A 23,730-nucleotide genomic window follows, 5' to 3' on the forward strand; every position below is an offset into this window, starting at 1 on the left:
CCACAGCCTGAAAACATTTTCATTAAGAATTTCAAATCAACAGTCTGCATTGACTAAATCTGTTCCATGTCGCTCATTCACAGTGTTGATATCTCTGCTTGCTTCGGATCTGGACAATGAGTTGGGACCCTATATATTAAGGAGGCTTTGGGCTGGGCACCACTTTTCAAAACTAATGTAGAGATGGGATGAAATAAAGTAGGAGACATCTTCATCTTTTCTTAAAGTCATCTCTCTTTTATTACCTAGAATAAATAAAAGTAGCTTTGGGAGAGAGTGGGTGTCTTGTTTTGAGATAGGCTCTTACCGTGTAGCTCAGGCTGACCCTGAATAACTCTTACTGTGTAGATCAGGCTGTCCCTGAATCATTACCCTTCTTGCCTCAGCCTCCCTGTGCAAGGGCTATAAGTGTGTATAACCACTCTTGCCTTCATCCCAGACGTTTTGTCAGGGAAAACTCATCATGGGGAAGATGTGTGCTATCTACTTGCTTTTAGGTGCTTGTTAGGGGAACAAGACTATGGTTCTGTGCTTCCTCCTTTCTCTGTTAACAGGTGTCTGGCTAGAATCTTCTTACACTCAGGCCTTCCCAGACAGTTCCACCCTGAGCTGGGTACCACCTACTTAATAGTGTAAGATGGTATACTTCCCAGAATCACAGCTTCTCTCCTGGACCAATTTGCCTATTTCATTACTGGCCCTCTGGATGCTTCCCTGTTTCTTGCATGAGGTCTGGGCTGGCTTTCCTAACAGCTTCTTCCTACACATCCTGTCCTTAGCAGCTAGATCTGGCAGACAACTCTCCCCTCATCTGAAAGAGAAAAAAAAATGTCAAACAAATGCACTGTTTATATATGGTCATTCCTTGGGATACAGAAATGGATGAGTTCTGGTGCCTCAAGAGGCCACATATTCATGGTTTTTTCTTTGGGCCACGATTCTGTAGTTTGCACAGGTAGAAAAATATGCATCACTCCGTTTCCACCAGTGTCCCAGAGCTAGTAATTATTCTAGAGGAGTGACAGCCGAGGGGTGACACGGAATGATTTATAAAGATTAGCTAACATTACAAATGATATGCTGTAAATGGAAATGGGCCTGTGGGAAGGCGGGCTGGGCTGTGTTCCTGAGTGGTTTTTCCTCGGGTCTAGTGCTGATTTTAATCTACAGCACTGCTCATTCTCAATATTCTAATAAAAAACTCATAAAGCAGCCACAGGGTCACCTAAAAGCTCAGAGTAATTATGACACAGTGCTAAATTGGAGCATCACCCAGGAACTGGAAAGTCTCCACATATTTTAGTATATGTAATTTGCTTTCCCTTCACCTTTGTGGAGCGTGCTCTTAGTCAGTGTGACTTTTTTGAAGTAGAACCTGTGCATTGTTGACTCCATTAAAATCCCTTGTGTGTTCTCTTGATATTCAGAATGAGGTTGGACTTCCTCTTCGGAGTTGAGTGCCCCTCCCGGCTTCCCCGGGGGCTGTAGTCTGCCCTGTGAGCACTGTCCACTAAAAGTGTCCTCCCTGGCAGTCAGTTCTCCAGGGGCTTAGCACTTGCCCTTCTTCCTGCTGAGAATGTGCTGCTCTGGGCATTTTCTTCATTTCCCAGCTCAAATGACCTTCCCTGACCAAGCCCTAGCCTGCTCCCCATCTCTGCCTAGTGGCCAGCTCCCTTCAGTGGTCTTGCCTATCGTCCACTGTAACCTTCTGCTTTTGAGGTAAGAACCTGGCATGAAGGGTGCCTGTGAGAACTTGGCATGATGACTGTTGCTTGACTGAATGAGTAAATGAATGACTTGTTGGACAGTGCATGGCCATAGATGTGCAGACAAGCATACAGCTTCACAGTGGTGAGGACTCCCGTCCACTCATCTACACCCTTTGCTTACAGCCCAGGAGCTATAATTCTCTCTAGGTTGACTCAGTACTAAAGGGTCTTCCCATCCTGAGAAGGCTAATCTAAATAGCCTATGGTTCTTGTTCATTTGTTTGCTTGTTTTTTTGTTTTTGCCTAAGTCCATGTTAGAAAGTAGCCAAAATTGTTTTAAAAAATAAATGTATAATTTGTCATAATATGCCCCCAAGAGCAATGAAAAATTGAACTTGTGTGATCAAAAATTGGTAAGATAATGACAAAAAGCCCTAAGTCATAAGCTTAGCAATATATGGAAACAGCTATATTGACTGGTATCAGTGTATTGTCTTGAATGGCTAGACCTCAGCTGATACCAAACTTGAACATCCTCAGAGAATGAGCATCGAAGGCTTTCCAGATGACTTCTTCACCTCCTCCTCCTCCTCCTCCTCCTCCTCCTCCTCCTCCTCCTCCTCCTCCTCCTCCTCCTCCTCCTCCTCTTCTTCTTCTTCTTCTTCTTCTTCTTCTCCTTTTTCTTTTTGGTTTCTCGAGACAGGGTTTCTCTGTATAGTTCTGGCTGTCCTGGAACTCACTTTGTAGACCAGGCTGGCCTCCAACTTCTGTTTAACAAGCACTTGCCCAGTGTGTGTGCTGTGTGTGGTGTGCCTGGTGTGCCTGGCTTATGTGCTGTGTGGTATGCCAGGTGCTTCTCTAATATGCAACAATGAGCCCATAGTTAGCTCTTCTGAAGCAGTAGATGAAGCAGAGTCTGAGTGTGACACTCTTATTAGGGATTCGTGCCTTTGAGGAGAAGGCAGAGAGCCAGAAGACGTGAGTCTGTAACCTAGGCTCAGCAGCATCTACCAACCAGCCTAGGAACTTGAGGCCAGTGCTGCCTGTCAGCAGCCTGCATTAGCCAGAATGACCTACCAATTACATCCCCCTAGTCCCTAAAACCCCTTTGCAGATCTGTGAACACCTGAAAATGTGAAGAGATGGAGGACTTGCCAACCACCCTCCTGGTGGCAGAGCAGCAAGCCTTTTCTTGAACCAAATTGGGCAGAAAATCCCTTCTCTAAAAGAAACTCTGAGCCTCAGACCAGTTGCATAAGCAACTTTATTCCCATTTAACTGATAAGAAGACTGAGACATGGATAAATTAGGTAACTCAGAAAACTTGGTCAAGTTGGAGAGAGAGAGAGGGAGGGGGAGAGGGAGAGGAAGAGAGGGAGAGAGAGAGGATGAGGATCCTGGGCACATTTACAGTTGTGTTCTGGTGCCCATTGTAATCTTAGAAATTGGAAGACTGAGGCAGGAGGAAGCAGAGGAGGAAAAACAGGAAGTGGGGGAAGTGGGGGAAGTGAAGACAGGATCCTTTGGGAAGGATCCTAGGGCTGGGCTTCAGAAGAAAGATGGCGTACAGACAGCTCCTCAGGATGGAGACAGTGGATCTAGACTGAAGAGAGGAAACCTCATCAAACAAAGCAAAACAAAACAACAAACAAACAAACAAATCATGGTGTTTTTAAACTATAAACCCACATTTCTCATATTATGGAATTAGACTTCTTACTTTTACGCTGGGTTCAGGCAAGGGGGTCTCCATAGTAAGTGTTGCCGGATGATGCAGAAGTCACGTTTCCCTGTAATTTACAGTTTGCTTTTGCCTAGAATAATTTCTAATAATAAGGAATACAAGTTGTTATCCGTGAGCCCTGAGATCCAGTGGAATTAGCTGGTTTCATATTCTTTTTCTGGAACTTGATGAAATCCCCTCTGAATCCAATGGAGAAATTTGTTCTAATCTCTTGATATTTTTATTTGCATATAAAACATGTTCCCTAAGGCTAGAACAAGCTCTTAGTAGGAAGAATGCTTTGCGGGGATAGAGTTTAGCACCGTGACTTGTAAGCAGGCCAGATGTGTCTTCTCTGGGGATTAAAGGGTTGTACTCTGGCATCTGCATGAAGTTACTCTCTCCACAGAACATGCCACTATTGATCATGTCACTGTCATGTCAGCATTGGTGACCCCTTGATCCCTGTGATAACAAGTTTTAAATCCCTGTGATATCCTCTCACATTCCCTTAGAGACATTCTAACATGATCTATTCATTTGCTCATTTTCTTGACATATAAACCATCCTAGAAACTCGCTCACAGTACAATGCTACTCTATATAATTTACAAAGTAAATCAAGCACAGGGGTGTTTGAAAAATAATGTATGACAATTGCAGGAGAGCACACGAGGCCAGTACGGGTCTTGCTTAGAGTAAGTATCAAGCCATTGTCATAGGGAGCTGGTGGGAGAGTGTGAAGAGGCACAGTGTGTACTGTGTGTCTAGTAGCAGCTCCCTGAGCAGTGGCATGATTTCAGGTTTGCCTTTTTCTTAGGCCACACAGTTTGTATTTAGATGAGGACTGACTGTCCTAGTTTGGTACCTGTTGCTGTGGTAAACGCCATGACCAAAAGCAACTTAGATGGAGGAAGGGGGTTTATTTGGCTTTCTGATTATAGTTTATCATCAAGGGAAGTCTAGGCAGGAACCTAAGTCAGAAACTTGGAAGCAGAAACTGAAGTGGAGGCCATGGTGGAACACTGCTTACTGGTTTGCTTTCCCTTGCTTACTCTGCCATCTTTCGTATTAGCCCAGACCCAACTGCTGCAGGATGGCACCACCCACAGTGAGTTGAACTCTTCTCCCATTATTTAACATTCAAGAAAGTGCCCAATAGACATGTCCACAGGCCTGTGAAATGGAGGCAGTTTCTAAGTGTGTCAAATTGACAACCAAAATTCGCCATCACAGTTCTGAGTTCTAGCCCTTGTTATTGAAGAGTGTACCCCCAAACCTGACAGATCTTCTGAAAGTGGACATAGGAATGTGAAATGGGTCTGTGTCCCTGATGGAGGGAGAGGAGAGCTTGGGTCCTATACCCTCCTACTGACTTAGGATTCTGAATTATCTTCATATAGTCATGTCCCAGCTGGGCCTGCCTGCTTTGTGAATCAAGTTAAAATAAGTTCTGTTCAAGGACACAGAAAGGAGTGGGTATGTCTACACTTTGGAATATATATATATATATATATATATATATATATCTCCAACATACATGTATATATATATATATTCTAAATATATATACATAAAATATATATTTCAAAATTATATATCATTTGGAATTTTTATGTGTTTGGTTGTTTTGCCTGTATATATGTCTATGTACTCCATGTGTGCAGGGCCCAGAGTGGCTAGAAGAGGGCATTAGATCCTCTGAAACTGGAGTTGCAGAGGATTGTTAGCTGCCATGTGGGTTTTAGGAATTAAACTGAGGCTCTCTGGAAGAGCAACAAGTGCTCTTAACTGCTGAGACATTTCTCTAGGCCTGCTAAAATAAATATATATTTATATTTTTATGTATATATATATATATATACACACATATATATATGTACTATATATTATTTTCTTACCATTAATAGTTTTAGATTATCTCCTTTATCATAATCTTTTTATCCAATGAATTAGCAAAAAGCACCACTACCATATATAGTTCTAGTATTGTTTTTCTGAGTGAGTGTTTAAGAACAATTCTGAATTATGAGTTATGAATTAGATATATCATATATTAGATAGTTACTTATATTAGATATATAATTATAAATTAAAAAGTAAAGTCTAACTTGTTAGTCTACCATGCTAATTTGTGAAAGCATCTGAATGTAAAGATGTTATAAAATATAAGAAGTCGTTAATACTCTTTATTTTCTGTCAGACACAAGCCATACTAATGCCTTTCAATTGTAAAAGGCAGCATCTTTGGTACAGGGAATTCTAATTAATTGGCATTGTCTAGAGTAACATGGAGCAGTGGTCTTTATTCATTTTAATGCTGTGACTCTTTAATACAGTTCTTCATGTGGGGTGAGCTCCAATCATAAAGTTACTTTTGTTGCTACTTCATAGCTGTAATTTTGTTACTGTTATGTTTTGTAATGTAAGTATCTGAAGTGCAGGCTATCTGACATGCCATCCCTGTGGACTCATAGGTTGAGCCCCACTGGTGTAGCTCGTTGTCCTCTTGCCATCTGTAAAGGACCAGTGAGCACAGACTGAAGCACAGCTGAGTCTCCTGCTTGGCTCTACAACATGAGAGGATTTCCCCAGTGTTTAAACACACTCACGCACCCAGCTATATAACTACAAACCATTTCAGTACATTTGGAGGTGGCATCTCCTATGTTTGTGAAAAGTTGAATGTTACTAATTAAGCTCAATCCTATTTTGAGATAGGGAAACAGGAATTGCAGTAGCTATTTTTAAAAAGATCATATCCACATTACTATAAGCTGATTTTTAATCAGTTCTGTCCAACAGAAATATTCTGTTAGTTCTTTGTTGTCTGAACTTTGATGTATGAATTAAATTATGGCACACATTAAGAGAATGAGACATTTGTTCTTAATAAGTAAGGCTATTGCTTATTATTAGCCTTTTAAATATAAACTGTCAGGCCTGCCCCTTCTCCCTTCTCTTTAATCCTGGTAAAGATCATTTCTGTCTCAGGGGTGTACTTCCTCCAAATACTCGGTGGGGTATCCTCTCCCCAGGTGATGCCTCTGCTCTTGGTTGCACCTATGTAAGAATCCAGCGACCTGACCTGTCTTCTGTCCAGACCACTGAGATTTAGTCCTGTTTTCTGCCTCTCTCCCTTTCCCCGGTGTGGCCTGGGTGCACTTCTGAAGGAATGTCTTCTTACCTTTCTCAATGTCTTTCATACTCAATTCACTTTCTCTGGTCATGGTGGTTCGAGTGAGAATGGCCCCGTAGCCCCACATGTTTGAATCCCATGGTCCCCAGTTGGTGGAACTATCTGGGAACTGTTTGAAGATATGGCCTTGTTGAAAGAGGTGTGTCACTGGGAGTGGGCTTTGAGGTTTCCAAAGACTCCCGTGATTCCCAGTGCTCTGACTCAGCCTTGTGGTTGTGGATTAAGATGTGAGCTTACAGTTCTTTCACTCTGCCTCCATGGACTCTAACCTCTGAGACTGTAAGCCAAATTAAATGCTTTCCTTTATAGGTTGTCTTGGCCATGGTGTTTATCACAGTAATAGAAAAGTAACTAAGACACTGACCAACACTGCAAACATTATGACTTGAAGCCAAATGACCCACTTTCTCTTGATCATATATTTTTAAAAGATGTATTTATTATTTTTATTTGTGTGTATATGTGCACCTATGTGCATTTATGTGCAGCATGTGTGTGCAGGTGCCCCTAGAGGCCACAGGGCATCAGATCCCTTAGAACAGTGAGTTACAGGCAATTGTGAGCTGCTTTATGTGGGTGTTGAAAACTAAACCTGGGTCCTCAGCAAGAGCAGTAAGTGCTCTTAACCATTTCTCCAGCCCTGACATGTTCATATATAATCTTTGTATACTGCATTTAAAAGCCTATCTAATAGTTTATGGACATGGTTAATTTCTGTGCAGTATGGCTAAACCAACTTATACATTTTTTTCTTCTCATGCCTGGTGCATTTTTTACTGAGTTAAAATGACTTTAGGAAAAATTCATTTTTCCCTTCTGAAAACAGACAAAAATGCAGTGGCCAGGTGACCAAAATTCACAGTATATCTTAAATTCCCAGTATATATCTTAAATCTTATTTAATGGGCAACATCACTATTCATTCTGTGCCTTTTTGTCTATGGCACATGTCACACACGTATTCTTCAGCCTGCTGTTGTTCTAGAATTAACTGTAAAACTATCATGAGATGACATTCAAGCCACACAAAGACAACAAGGTCAAAGAAGGCTGGAAGGAAGAACAAGCAAAACCCATAAAACCAACGGGCATTAAGATTTAACAAGATTAGCAGTGTATTGAAAAGAGATCCAGACCCAAGTCCCGGGGAAGGGGCCTCTCAGCTTTGCTGTTGCACCACACACCTGAAAAGCTGCTGAAAGGCTGGCAGAACCCTGTGATAAAGGCCTCTGGAAAACTACCAAATGATCGTATCATATCTGTAACGAATATTTCCACTGGACCTCTGCATAAGGAATGATTGTTCTTGTGCACGCCTGGCTAATTGTTAGTATTTCTTTTGTCTGCCTCGTTGGGTAGTTTGTCTGGAGCATGCCCAGGTTCAGAAGCTCGTTTACTACACAGGAGATGCCGGGCTCCTTTGCAGCACTTCCCATTACCGGGCTCCTTTGCAGCACTTCCCATCACCAGCAATGACAACTCCCCAGTGACTTGAACAGGAGCGGAAGGAGACAGCCCTTCTCCCTGTCAGGCTGTGTTGAAGTCCATGAATGAGTGGAGTTCACTAAATTATAGATGAGGCTCATCACTCAAACGCTCACTAATCTTTCTGTCCCTGGACCAGAGCAGTCTTTCTAGTTCAGTCATGTTAGCGATTATGACAAGTACCATTTTTAGACCATCCTGTGCTTTATATTGTATCTGCTCATCCCAGGAATGCTGGGTAATCTCTGGGCAAGCAATTTGCTAAATGCTATGCGTACAGGAAGTTTCTAAAGCCAGGCTAGGCACATTCGTGCCTTATAATCAGAGTGTAGTCTTTTGTTTAGATGCCTGTTCAGGAGCTTCAGGTGGGATTACATTTGAACAGTAAATATTTGCTCTCTTGCTTGTTGATTTAGGTTATTTGATGCTTTCATTCTGACATGTCTGCCATTGATTACACATTTCAAAGCCTCCTTTTTTATTATTTACTTACTGAGGTTTTGGAGGGAAAGTGTCACAGTACTCCAGGCTGGCCTGGAGCTCATGATCAGCTTCTTAGTGTTGGGATTATAGGTGTGCACCACCTTCTCTGGCTTGAATTTTCCCTTCTCATTATAAGTGGAACCTATCTGGGGTTAAGTGGCAGTTTACTGTTCAGACTTCTTGTTTTCCAGCACAGTTCTGTAGACTTTTTATTCAGGGAAAATCAGCCCCTTGTTTTAGTGGCCATGATCAAGCACTTTTTCAAGCCACAAACACTGACACTGAAAGTGTTGGCATTACAGGTATGTCCCACCATGCCTGGTGAGCACTGACTTTACTTAATTCAACACTATGACGGTTTCCTTTCTGGCCCTCCTTGAATGTAGGTGACAGCCTCTCATGGGCTGGGGTCCTGGCATGAATTATAAAGGAGAAGGTTTGGGTCCTAGCACACGCTGCCCTGCTTCAGACTCCAGACACAGTATAGCCAGCTGCCTCATTTCTATAGGCATATCTTCCCCTTGAGATGGACTGCGCCCCACAGTCTGGCCTACTCATTTATTGTCAATATTTCTTTTGTTTGCCTTGTTGAGTAGTTTGTGTCTGGAGCATACTTATCATCCCAATGCTCTAGAAAGATGGAGACAGGCAGACCCCCGGGAAACAACATCTGAGCTTGTTAAACAACATTTAAGCTACTCAATTTGGCTTCTACATATATGTAGTACATGCACATAGCCCCGATACAGACAGACAGACAGACAGACAGACAGACACACACACACACACACACACACACACACAGAAACAGGAGAAAAATGTGTGCATTAGGGTTTGGCAAAGAATACTTAGATTTGACAAAAGTACAGTCATAGATGCAAAAATGTGTTGATAGACAAGCAAAATGTAATTTGTTCTAAAAAAGTCTTCATTAAAAGGAAGAAAAGATTAATTATGAAACCAGAGAAAGTATTTCCAGGCTCACGTCGGCAAAGGACTAGGAGGGTACAGATGCTACTGTAATTCTTTCTTGAATATAGGAAGAATTATTAAGCTCCAGCTATAAAATGGTAAAGAAACAAAAGGACATTTTACCAAAAAAGATTTCCAGACTGCAAACAAGGAACTGGAAAGATGTTCTCCACCGTCCATCGATAGGGAAATGCGATTAAAACCACAGTATACTAGTGCTCATTTACAAGTATGGCAAGAATAAATCAGCAGGCAGGAATGTCGGAAATGGTGTGGTGTCCCTTACATGTCGCTGGTGGGAATATCAAGCGATTCAGTCCCTGTGGAAAGTAGTTAGGCAATTTCTTAAGCTACTAAATGTAGCTATCATATAACCTGGACATTTGTCCAGTGAAATTAAGACTTATATTTACCCTAAAGCCCTCATATAAATGTTTATAGTAGGTATATTTTATGTAGCCAAACATTAAGGCTCAGGGCTGTAGCCTTGTTGAAATTCAGTGACCCCTTCTCTAGAGAAACTCTTAAGTTGCTCTTTCTGCTTTTGTAATATGGAACAGAAAAAAGTGCAGAAAATAAATTACTTGATTTAAAGACTGCTCAGTCCACTAGAGAAAAACTTCAAGGTACTGCTCTTGTGGATAGTAATTTGGGTGCCTGAAAAAATAGTTTTATGTTTCATGAGTACTTACGGAACATAAAATTCACCACAAACCTAACTGTTATGAGCATTTTACAGATAAGCAAACAGGGATCGGAGAGTTCTAGAATCTTCTCTGCTTTGTGACAGCTCCTTGATCATTTGATTTCAAGGTCACAGTTAGATGTGTTTAGGTCCCATACGTTTTTGTTTCTCAAGTCTTTGGTTGTCATTAGGAAGAATGTATCATGTTGCTCTGAGTTAGATCCTAAAATTGGGGTACTGATGTGCAGGAAAGGGGATCTTGGATTAGTAATCTTAGTGCAGTCTCTTTCTCTGCCATCTGGGCCATTTGTTGGATACCAAGGGCGGATAGAGTGTAGAGAGGGAAAGATACAACTGTTGAGGTGGCTTAGTGGACAAAGTGCTTGCTGTATAAGCTGGAGAACCTACGTTCAGATCCCAGCACTTATGTAAAAAAAACCAGGTGAGGTGGAGTGGTTATTTCTCGTGATAACTATTGCTGAGATGTGGAGACAGATGGAGCTCTGAGAATCAATGGCCAGTTGGTCTAGTTGAAATGGCAAGTTCCAGGTTCAGTGAGAGACCCCCCCTAATGAGATAATGTATTTTTCCTTCCTAGAATTCCCACTGCTCTAGCAGCGTCCCTGTGAATTGCCACGAAGCTCTGTTGTGTCTACTCTGTCACACGGAGACTGGATGTCCCCCCCCCCTTTTTTTCTCTTCTGTCCCTCTCTGTAGTGCTGCCAGAGCCTAAGTAGTCTTTTTCTGGCTCCCTGGGCTCACTCTTTCTCTATGGGTCCTCTGTGTGGCTGCGTGGCTGCCATGTGACCACCATGCCTTACTCAAACGTCATGACTCTCTTTCTTCCTCTCAAAACTAAAAAATGTAATGGATTAAAAAATTATGAGGAGGAGCAATTGAGGAAGACCTTTCTGATGTCAGCCTCTGGTCTCCACAGTCACCTTCCTGGGTGAGCATACCTGCATACCATGCATACACCACCACCACCACCACCACCACCTGCCCCAGCCCCTGTGCACATTCACCCAGGCACAAACCAAACAAGTGCTATGCTGTACCAGAGGCAGGCAGTGAAGACTGAGGAGGTCTACCTACCTTAAGTGCTTTCTACACTCCCTTTTTTTTTTTTAATCAGATAGTCTTTTATAGAAATATTTTCTTGTTGCTTCTTAACTAGCTGGGCACTCCACTGCACCACTGTTGATGTCATCTATGATGTCATGAGGGTGGCAGCCATCCACATTGCAGCCCACAGACTGGGAGGTACCCAGGATCTCCTTGATAGTTCCAGAAAGTTCTCTAGCCAAAGACCGGTGTCTCATCTGCCAGACAGTGTTGACAAACTCATCAAAACTAATGCTCCCACTGTGTTTAACTGCAGAAACACAGTGCCTTTTACAGCTTCCCCTTTCTTCTGAGATCATGGTTCCACTTTACCCATCTCTAGGCTGTTTCCATGCTTTCGGCACAGAGCCATCCACATGTAGGACAGCCCTGTTTCCTAAAAGCTGGGCTTATTGTCAGCTCACCACTGTGTTGCACCAGCCAACAATACTGGTCAGGTGCAGTGGCTTTCTACACTCTTAGGAGACAACTCAGAGTCTCCCAGACTGGAGAGGGCAGAGCTGAGGTATAGTGACATTTCTGAAAATTCTGGAATTTTGGCTGATTTGAAAAAGAATAAGAATGTGCTTTCATTGTTATCAGAGGAATAGGGATATGGAGCTGCAGACCATGACTGGCCTCGTGCTCTAGCAGAAGCATGGTTCCGCCAGCTGCAGATAATTTCTGTGATTGTGTGACAGTTGCAATTCTGAGAACTTTTCAGAAGGTGCATAAATGCCAGGGCTGGAGAAGCGGTGGTGGTGGTGGTGGTGATGGTGGTGGTGGTGGTGGTGGTGCAGTTTGTTAGTATCTCTGGTCAACCAAGAAACAAAAGAAAAAATAGATTCAGGGATTTTCCTAATTCCTCTCTCCCCTCTCTTCATGTTTCTATCTGATCTAGTGTTAGGAGGAGAAACTAAGGGGATAAAGAGTGGAAAAAAGAAGAACCCACAAGTAGCCAAGACGAGCTATACTGAGAGACCTTGCTAGTGTGGCCCCAGTTGACCCCAGAGTCATTCTTCCCCAATTGAATGGGAACACTGCTGTGCGCAGGCAGAGGCGCTCACTGCAGAATTACTTCTACTGCCCTTAAGTCCCCTCCCTACTACCCCATAGCTATGAGGAGCCCCATCAGTGTCATGCCTAAGCAGACAGACCCCTTAAGCCTCTGTTGTGGTGAGCCCTACATCAGAGGGTCCTGGTCCCCAAGAGGGTTAGGGTGGTATGGAAAGTGTATAGATGCACTTGGTGGGAGGTGGATCATAGGAAACCTTCCTTTCTGTGGGTGCATAAGGCTCCTTGCAAAAGGCAGAGCCATCTCTACAGAGATGGCTAACCTGAATCAGAGCTGTCTGCGTTCCCAGGAAATAAAGACAAGGCAAAGTTGGGATCCTTTCTCTCACTGGGCCCAGAATTCAAAAGCTGTCTTGGCTAAATGGGCAGGGTCATATCTGTCTAACCATACACAGGGATGGCTTGGTTATGGGGAAGATGTCTGTGTCCTGGACAGTCTGGTTAAAAGGTGACCATTGACCAGAGTGCTTCTGGAGGCAGCCATCCCCAGTGACACTCGTGGGTTAGCATTTGCAACACATCCCTAGGGACTGTGGGGAGAGGAGTCGGGCAATGGCTGGCTTCTAGTGAAGCTTAGGGGCTCATGTTGTATCTGGATTTGGCGTTCTGATTAAATCGTAAACAATGAACACAGAGCACAACAGGACCTATGGCTTCGTGCAGGAGTCGTGAGAAAAAGCAACAAACCCTCCCTCCCCACATGCCCTTCCTCTTCCTCCTCCCTGCTGCTCTCCCTCTCTAGCAACGAGAACACATACTTCTACTAAGCCTCAACTCCCTTGTCTATAAAATAAGATGAATGGATTGTATAACTGAGAACGTTGAAATTCTCAGATTTGTCATTCACTTTAGTCAAGCACAGCTTCCTAACACAGGCTTCTCTTCCATTGGTTGTTGTTCTTGCTGGCACAAACAGTGCAGTGTGCAGCGTGCAGTGTGCAGCGTGCAGAGTGCAGTGTGCGTGGTATGTGTTCTATGTGTCTGTATGGTATACCATGCACTATTTGTTCTTGCTGTTCCAAGCAATCTCCCACATTGCCCTATCTGTACTAGACTTCTGATTCTTCAGCCATCCTCTCCCCCAGCCCCACCCCACAAAGCAAGAACACGTGTACGAAGTCTTTCTTCTCCTGCAGTGCTCCCTGAGATGCAGACACACAGCTGGAATTACATGCTTTGGGCCAGGAATGTGGCCTGACTTTGGGAAATTCCATTTGTATTTAGAAGCCAGATTCCTATTTTCAGAACCTGAGGGGAAACTTTAGTTAGCCTTCTGTTGCTGTGATAAACCACTCACCAAAACCCACATAGGGAGGAAAGGGTGTGTTTGGCTTACAGATTATAGCCCATCTTTGAAGGAAGCCAAGGCAGGAACTGGAGCAGACACCATCGAGGAACGCTGCTCTCTAAAGCTTTCGCAGCTTCTTTTCTTATACAGCCCACGCCTGTTTATCCAGGGACAGAGCTGCCCGAAGTGGGCTGGGCCTTCCTACACCAATTAGAAATCAAGAAAATGCTCCACACACATGCCCACAGACCTATCTAATGGAGGCAATTTCTTAATTGAGATTCTCTCTTTCCAGCTGTGTATAGACTTGTGTACCATTGACAGAACCTAACCAACATAGAGGGCAGGAAGGTGGAGCCAGGCTGCCTTTTACCAGCTAAGCAGGATAAGCATCCACCTAGGGGTACCTCTGTCTTCTCTGCCAGCCCTTCTGTTTCCTGTATCTGCATGTCAGGTGCCAGTTTTAAACCAGTTCCTCTCCTCTTGTCATTTATTCTATTCCTCCTGCTTCCTTCTTTGCTTAGAGTTAGACAGTAGGTCAAGCTCCTTCTGGACAGTAGGCCAGGGTTCTTAATCCCTGCCAGGGGACAGCCCCAGATTAAAGCAGGAGGATCAGAATGCTATGTGATTATCAGGAAGCTGCCCCGCCCCCCTGTCTGTTGGCTGCTCCCACCATCTTGGTTGGGAAAGGGGCTGGGCTTCCCCCAGAATCCAGCAGCAGTCCACCCTTGTTCTGGTCACATGTAGCTGTTCAACAAACCACCTCAAATCACAACTTATTTAGTTTACAAATCAGGACTCAAAAGGGACTGTTCATTTCTGCTCCTTCATGGCAGTTAGTTACTGGGCTGGCTGGAAGGTGAGGGGTGACTTAACAGCTGGGAGCTAGCAAGCTCTTTTTCCCACATATCTGCATTTGATGCTAACTGTTGTCTGGGACTTTAGCTGGGACTGTCAGCTGTTGCTCCTATGTGTGGCTTTTCTGTGAGTGTATGAAGGCAGGGTTGCAGGGGAGGGAGTTCTTAAGAGACAAGGTGGGAAAATGGCATTGTAATGACTTAATTTCTTTACAGTGTTTCTTCCTCTATTGTGCCAATATATTTTGTGCCATTTTTTTATTGGTGATACACTCACTAGCCACGTCTACAAGAGCATGATCTAGACTGTACCATTGAATGGTGAAGAGTTCAATGTTACATTGTAAGAATAAGATGGTATGTGTGTGTGTGTAGAGTGTGATTTATTATGGTAATATAATATTCATAAATAGAGTATAGTGAGCATACTCTATACTGTGGTAGTAATGATAAAGATATAAGTTACCTCATTTCTTTCCATAGTCACCATCCTTCTGGGGGATCTTCTTGGTTTGTCGGTTTGAATTTGTACAAGGGATGGTTTTCAATGGGACTTGTGTTCTCACACTGTCTCCAAAGCTTTTGCTACCGCGTTTGCCGCTGCAAGCTGCCAGCAGCACTATCGTTTCCTGTCCCCGGAGTACACATCCCTGGGATCACCGCTCTTTGAGGGGACATGGGAATATGATGGCTTGCCGAGGAGTGATTAGGGAGCATGGTCTAGGACCGTGAAGGGGTTTATAATACAATCAAGGTACTCATGTACTCTGGGTTAATCTAAAACAAGGTTACTCTGATTATGTCAGTTGGGCGGGATGTAATTCAGCATGTTCTTTAAAGATTTTTTAAATCTATGTAAATATGTGTATAAATGCATATATGTATGTAACATGCATGTGGGTACCTGTGGAGGCCAGAGGACAGTGTTAGATTCTATGGATCTTGGGTTCTCTGAAAGAGATTCAGGGCTTATAACTTTGGAGCCATCTCTTCAGCTCCACAAGGAAGTCCTTTAAAAGAGGATTTGGGTCCAAGTTGCCCAATTGTAGGAAGCCCCACAGCTAAAATACGGATGTCTTGTTGCTTCTGACCGTGCTTCTGACAGCTAGCAAGGGAACAGGGACCTCATCTCAACAGCTGCAAGGCTCTACAATCTGTCAATAACCTGAGTGGGTTTGAGTCGTTCCAGATGAGGATACAGCCTAGAGGAAGCTGCAGTTCAGCTTTGTGAGATGCTGAGCAGGAGCCCAGTCAGTCAGTGGCCAGGGTCCTGATGCTTGCACTGTGGGGTAATGATGTGTGGGTCTGAAGCTACCAAGTCCATGTTAATGTGTTATGTGGTGATAGAAAACGAAAACAAGTTGTATCGGGGGTTCCACTAGCAAGACAACTTTATTGCACGGGTAACTGGAGAAACACAGGCAGATCCAGTTGCTCAGTGTACAAGAGCCTCAGCTCACATAGCTCTCTCGTCCATCCCCAGTAACTAGCTGGGTTACTGCAGCTAGATGTAATCTCTCACACCTGAAACCCTGTAGCTTTGTTTATCTCTCTTTTGTGGTAAGTCTCATATTTTACTTATATTTTTCCTGTGTCATGTCTTGCCTTCCTGACCAGATTGTAGAGTTCTCTGAATGCAAATGGTGGCCTGATTGTTTTTGTGGCCGTACTTGGCATAATTCTCTACATATCATCTGTGCAACGTGGGGTTCCAACTTTCACTTGTTAAAGAGGCTGTAGAACTCTTTGATCTGATGAAAGTGGAGATGTAGTTTTCACAACTGTCTTAATGGGCTCAGTTTGAAACATCAGAAGTAGCCAAGCATTCCTTTCCATGCTTGTAGTCACTCAGAGTGTTCTTGTCATCTGAGAATCTGAAATGAAGCCTATCATTGTGGGTTAAATGGTGGCCTGCTCCTGGGGTGAGGGAGCTGTCTTGGGGGTCCCCAGGCCTGCGCAGAGGCCATCTGATTCTCAGACTCTTGGGCACAGAGACACCTCTAGGAACCACAAAATTGCTGAGAACAAAGTGGGGGCCCTAGGCTGGATCTAGCCCAGGGCTGAAGGGAAAAAGAGGGGAGCACTCGGCTGGGTCCTACAGGGAAGAGAGTCCTTGGCTTGCTCAATGGGTAGCTTGGCTTGGTGGAGGCCATGGCTGGGAGTGCTGAGAGGCCTTCTGTGAGAGATTAGTGACTGGCTCTCTAGGAAAAGGCCTGTTCCATTGCTCCCCATGGCCAATCCCAATGAAAAGAGACAGTCCATGGTTTTAAGGCATTTATTGTCATGGCGGAGAGTGACGATGAGAAAACCATACCCCCTTTCTCAGGGGGGGCCTGCGGTTAAATACCTTTTTCGGGAGGAGTGTCTGGGAAGGGAAGTTAATGGCTAAGCCCTTCAGATCTTTAGGTACCTCATTAAAATGGAGATCTGTCTTGAAGCTACATGACTGTGGTCATGGTTTCTGTCTGTGCAGGGGCTTGTGGTGTTGCCCTTAAGTGAGTGATGGCCACAGACCTATGGCCATCACTGCCTCGTATCAGGGGTCTGGTGTCCAGGAGCATGGCAAAATGCCTACCGTCCCTTGCAGGATCACCTGTGGGGCCACTGGGGTTTCAAACCTAGCTCAGCCAGAAACCAGGCTGCCTTTCATAGCCCACCGCCCCACAAATTTCTGAGCCAGTGGCTTCTAGTTCTCTGGAATCCTCTGTCCAGACAGAACCAAGGGTCCAAATAATTTCTTGTTCATCCTGAGACAGAAGCAGAACCTTTCCCAGAGAGCAGTGGTAACGAGGCATAGATGGGCTTTCCTCCTGGGCACAGAGCACAGATTCATCTGTAGAAACTGCTCTGTCCCTCCTTTTCTCTAGACAGGCTTTCTGGAAAGCCCAGGATGGGACCAAACTTGGGATCCACCTGCCTCTGCTTCTCAGCTTGCTAGGAATGTAACCATGCACCACCTTCCTAGCCTCTTTTGGATTAAAATTAAGGACACTGAGTGGAGGAGCGGATCAGAGAATGGGAATTAGCTATAAGTTTAAGATGACAAGCCCCCTGGGGTAGGTGGGTGGGTAGGTAAAGAAACAGGGGGCCTTTGAGTGGCTCTCAAGAGCCCCAGACATCCCTGGAAAGCCACATGGAGTTATATGTAAAGACTTGTGCACCTCTGAGAGCTGTTCTAGGTAACTTTGTTTACTATTAACAGAGCAATCAACATGAATAACCATCCTGTAACTTATGTAATAATAGAACCGTAGTGCCTGAAGGATGACGTTTGTATTTTGGAGGGACACAAGATGATGGCACCTGGTTTACTTTTTAGATGCTTCTAGATTAGCCTTTACAGAAACAATGGATGGAAACACCAGGCACATGCAGCCTTCAAGAATTTGCAGTTTTGCATACATTGTCCCATCGCACCAAAGAAAAGAGAAAGCTGCTCTCTCCTAACTTAAGCTGATGTAAGGACCCTGATTGTTAAGGCCTCAAAGGGCATCCACTTTGTGTGGAAATCAATAGTGCATGTCCAGACTTTGCCAAATCTCATAAGGCGCTAGACAGCTGGAGCCAACAGATTGTGTCCTTGTTAGTTAGTGTCAAGACATTGTTAAAGCCCTCAGTCAAAATTAGTCACACCAGCTATCCCTGTTTTGTCCCATGGTTGTCCCCCGTGGTCATTAATGAAATTGAATGTGACAAGGTCCAGATTGTCTATTTCATTTGGAAAACCAGTAAATATTGAGGAATTCCAGAGTCAGCATAAAATCTGAAGTCTGTTTGTTGTATAGACTCTAGGCCTCTGTATTTCCCATTAACAGCAGTTTGCAAGTAAATGGAGCCCAAGCTGGCCTCAAACTCAGGATCCCCCTGCAGTAGAGAGTGTGTATGGTAGGAAGCAGGGCAGTAAGAAGCCAGCAAAAGATCCTATCTGTGCTCCCTTCCCCACTGTAGCTGGAGGGGAAGGGTTAAGAGGAGGGATAGGGTGCAGTAAGGTGTGTGTGTGGGGGGATGGGAGGGAGAGGAGTGAGAACGCTGGGCTGAATGTACTGGGTTCATCTGGATCACCTGTAGTCTGCCCCAGCTTTTCTGGGAGAAGTTCCTAACACCACAGATTTTTAATCTTAGACCTGAGTTCTAATGATTCACTGTCTCTCTGGTTGGGCCTAAAGATCTACTTTCAAACAACAGGCGGTTTTGAGGCTCCTATGGCTCATTGGTTTGGACCCTTGGAGATCCAAGGCATTCATGTTAGAGAAATATGGGCAAAGTCTGACTGACATTTACACAATAGAAAACCGTATATGTATGTGTATATGTATATGTATATGTATATGTGTATGTGTGTGTGTGTGTGTGTATATGTATATGTATATGTATATGTATATGTATATGTATATGTATATGTGTGTGTGTGTATGTATATGTATATGTGTATGTATATGTGTATGTGTATGTGTGTGTGTGTGTGTATATGTATATGTATATGTATGTGTGTGTGTGTATGTATATGTATATGTGTATGTGTATATGTATTGTATATGTGTATGTGTATGTGTATATATATGTATTGTATATGTATATGTGTGTGTGTGTGTGTATAAACTTTAGCAATTTGGCTGCTTATAATGAATCTTGAAAGTCACAGGTATAATTGTGTAAAGAGCACTGGACTAAGAGCCAGAGTCCTGTACTCAAATTCGAACATCAGTTTGCTGTTTCTCCGCTTCTCTGGGTCTGTTTCCTCTTCTGTAAAATGGGAGGGGCATTCTAAATAAGTGCTGACATTCCATCCAGAACCCATGCTCTGATTCCCAGATTATCCATGACCCGGCCTGGGGCCCTCAGGGAAAATGCCTGTGCAGGTGAAAGAGGATAGGGTGGGAGAAAGAATTGCATTTAAAATGTCAAAGAGATCATGAAGAACTATGACTTCCCAGGAGCCAGAAAAATTACAATACTTGAATCAGTTTGTTGTCCATCATGCTGCTAACAGTTTTCTTTATAGCTTCAGGCCAGACACCCTTTCTCCTCCCGTGTCAGCAGTTTTGATTCAGTTCTTTGAGAGAGCAGATAGCCGCCTTTTCTAGTGTGTTTGAAGTGTGCTTTTCTGAGCTATTCATAGTAAAGCTCCTTGCAGCTTCACGACTCATTGCTGGTAATGCCCCGTGCACTCTGAGGACTGTAGCTAAACCTAGACAGTCTTTTATAAAGGTTTCTTTCATATCTGTGCTCTAAGAGTTAGAAGAATTTTCCCATTAAAATGTGTTGGCTTCATGCATCTTAATCCTCTCCTGGACTCGCTTCAGTGCCAAGCCCCTGGTCTACACTCACTGTGATATCCCTTCTGTGCCTGCAGAGAAGGGCCTCGTGGGAGCTGGCAGAGTGGGCTCTCATGCCCTTCCCATCCCAACATGGACCACAAACTCACATCTAATATGTCTTTAATCAGCTTCTCCTCAGCTGGGTCCCCCAAATTCCTATCCTCAGTCCAGGAGGGCCTTACTGTGGCAGAAGCATGATGCCTGGGGACAGCAAGTGGAGAGAGAATGAGATCAACTTTCTCTCAACATATGTATGTGTCTATATTATACATGTGATGTATATGCATATATTTTCCACGGGAGAACTGTGATGTGTCCCAGGGCCCTGGACCTTAGGCACCATTGCCTTCACAGTAATCTGTGTCTTTCTCTGATGGTGGAGCTGAGATTAGAGCTGGCTGTGACAGTCACAGGGATGGGATTCTTTGTCTCTGAGTCAGAGGGCTTTGAAAAAGGTTTGTGTAGACATCTCCAGGGCAAAGTACCACGCCCATGGTGGTGGGACAGTGGTAGCTGGTATTCCTTCCCTCTCCCACCAAGGAATGATGTTCCCCAGCTTGTTATCCTCACCTCCGTCACAGCCGCTTGTGAATGGTGGGCGCCCATCCCTTCAGGAGTACATGAGAAGGACTGCTAGGTGGTCCCTGGAAAGAGCTGAGAAACAGAAGCACTTCCTTGATTTAAGGGAAAGTCAGCGGAGACACACAGAGAACATGGCTGATGGGGTGTGTCCGAACAGGACAGCAGGGACCAGCAAGCAGGGGCTCACTGGAGCTTGAGAGGGTAGAATTGGGTGCTGAGGGTTCCTGTTTGATCGACAGGTGGGAGACACCTGGAAATGACCTCAAGCAAGTACATACCCAGGAATATAGTTATGTCCAGTGGAATGAGAATGCATGTGGATTTGAATTTGTTTTATAGGTGTGTGTTTGTGTCCCGATCTGATTCATAGTTCCTGCATACTTATGCTTATTCCAGGATAAAGTCCAAACTTCCAAGAAAACATTGGAGGCACATTGAGTCCAAGACTCAGCACAGTCTCCTTTCTACATCCTCTGAACCTCTAGTGCCTAGCCACCAGTTAGACACCACCCCACCCCCACACTGGGACTCCCAGCAGCATCAGTAGCTGGCCACCCCACCCCCACACTGGGACCCCCAGCAGCATCAGTAGCCGGCCTTTATTGGCCAGTATGTTGCCCTTTATTGCTTCTCTGTCTTTTGTACAGGCTGCTGAACTCTGCTAGTCTTAGCACCTCTGCTTGCTGGTAGCCTTGGAAAATCCTATTTAATCATCACAAATTCACTCACTGCCTCTTCAGACCTGAGCTCTGATGCAGGACAAGGCAGGGCCCAGCACTGCTTAACCACCACTGATGGGCACTGAGGCCCACCTCATCTGGGCCTGCCTGAGAACGCCTGTCTCTCTGGTCCCTCAGTGAGAGAGAGCCCCTCTCAGGTTTGTGCTGTACACGGTGCTACCCATTGCAGCCCTCAAGTCCACGTCCTGTGTAAGGTCTGGTTGCACTCATGGAATGGTTGTTGCATGAATAAACGTATGTGTGGCTGCTGAGGTGGCTCAGTGGCAGAAAGCACTTGTGTGGAAATCTGATGACTTAAGTTCTATAGAACCCACTGTGGAAGAAAACTGACTCTCAAAGGTTGTTCCTTCAAACCTTCAAACTTGTGTTGTGGCATGCACATGCATACACATGCACACACACAAACACACACACACACCACACACACACACACACACACACACACACACACACACACAGAGATTATGCAAACAATAATAAATAAAATTTTGAAAATTAAAAATAAATGTATGTGCATGGATCCTATGCACAAAACAGATAAACTGGAAACGGAGAAATCAACAAGAAAGCATTGGAGGCACTGTTCAAGAAACAGTCACCAGACTAGTGGTTAAGTCTGCGCAGGGACCCCCAGCACACAGGGTAGATCTACAGGGGAGCTGGATTTTGCTTTTGCAAACCTGTGCTTTCTTGAGGAAAACAATAGTAGTTTATTTTTGTGTTCTTCCCACTGGGTTCATGCTTATGGGTGATATGTGCTTAGAATGGGGTCACAGCCCCTGCTAGAGCAACTGTACTAGGAACTGGAGGCTCAGGGCCTCCCACAGTCCCAGGGAAATCCCTGTCTGCCCGCCCGCCTGAGTGACTGCCTGCCAGCCTGTGTGCCTGTTTCATGGAGTAGAGCGGAAGCAGACGGAAAACCCCTTCCACTACACAGCTACACAGTGGGATCCAAAGCTACACCTCTGAGTTCCCACTCTTCTTAGCCACTCCACTCTTGGTGGTTTTTTCTGTCCCTTTGGTTGCTAGATTTGGTTTTTATGCCTTGAAGACTGGATACCCCTTGATTGTGATAGGGTCAAAGTGCAGCACCCTTTTAGAGGAAGCAGCATCAGGTTTGTTATTTTCCTTCTATTTCCAGTGACTCCCCAGTCCTTCCTTGTTTGAAATTTGCTGACATCCATCAGCGTGTTGGGTCCCCAGGAGAGGCATTTTAGCTTGTTGTATTTGTTGCTGAAACTCTAGTACCTACAAATGGCTACCGGAGTGGAGAAGCCTTGTTGAGTAGAACAGGGACATGAGAAACAGTGAGTGAGCTGGGAAATGAGAGAAGAGCGAGCGTCAACAATCCTTCAGCTCTTTTTGGTCACTCGTGTCTGTGATTTAAGCCGCCCTCTCTGAGCAAGGACTTTTGTTTGTTTGTTTGGTTTGGTTTTTCAAGACAGGGTTTCTCTGTATAGCCCTGGCTGTCCTGGAATTCACTCTGTAGACCAGGCTGGCCTTGAACTTATAAATCAACCTGCCTCTGCCTCCCAAGTGCTGGGATTAAAGGCATGTGCCACCACTGCTAAGCGAGCAAGGATTTCTTAGATGGGCTGCTCCAACCTACCCCAGGATTCCAAGACAAGAAAGGCTGGGGAGAGGGACACTGGAGAGTTACAGGAGGAGGAGACTGAAAACTCTATGGGAGCCCTGTTGCCTACTGACGTTTTTCCTGGCATCTGCCCTGTGGCCTGGGCCCAGTGCCCATGGAAGAAGGAGTTGGTTCGGGTTACAGTCAGGCCCACAGTCCAGAACAGGGGAGGAGCCTGTGTTTAGGGGTGGGGGGCCCCAAGGCAAAGAGTCCCCTCAAGCACTGTGGAGCATTAGGTTTTGAACGACTCCATTTAGAAGCAGAAGAAAAGCTCTTGGGAAATAGGAGGTCTCTGGCTGGCTTCCCAGGAGAACAGCAAGTTCCAGCCAACTGGAGCTCCGGAAGCAGGGAATTTGTGGGGAGGAATGGGGCACGGAGCAAGCAGACATCCTGACCACAGTTCCCCTGGAAGAGCTTTGCTCTCAAGTGAGCATGTTTCTGGAAATGGGGAGTGTTTGTCCTCCCAGGTTGTTATGCACACAGCCAGGGTATTGTGAACCTAGTCATTCCCTGGTGTGCATGTTTTCAGAAGAGGAGTATTATAAGCTATTCATAGTTCTGCCTGAACATTCTTTGGAGTAACGGGATAGACTTCAGCTCCACCTCTTCCTGTCTGAGGGCAGGAATGGGCCTGCCCTGCTGTCTCCAGGACAGGCTGGGAAATCACTCTTCTGGACAGCTCCCTTTCAGCCCACCAGAGCCGGGACCCGACAAGCCTCTAGGGGCTTTCGGGCTGTCAGGTGTAAAGCAAGTGAGTGTGCAATCATCCGCTCCCGCTGACTGATGGGGGCTGGGGGTGGGGTGGGGTGGGGTGGGGTTGTGGGGGGTTGGTGAACTCAAGGCAGGAGGCTCCAAGGAAGGGCCCAGGTGACATTAAG

The 23,730-nt window shown here is 44.9% G+C and overlaps 1 non-coding gene across 1 annotated transcript; it reads right to left on the reverse strand.

Moving 5' to 3' along the window:
* Positions 1–11,702: 11,702 nt before the first annotated feature.
* Positions 11,703–11,831, reverse strand: Gm22807. The gene has a single exon (XR_003949906.1). It is a non-coding gene; the product is annotated as a small nucleolar RNA SNORA65 (small nucleolar RNA).
* Between the last annotated feature and the right edge of the window lie 11,899 nt (positions 11,832–23,730).

The sequence above is a fragment of the Mus musculus genome, chromosome 11, assembly GCF_000001635.26.
Source record: "Mus musculus strain C57BL/6J chromosome 11, GRCm38.p6 C57BL/6J".
Lineage (NCBI taxonomy): Eukaryota > Metazoa > Chordata > Mammalia > Rodentia > Muridae > Mus > Mus musculus.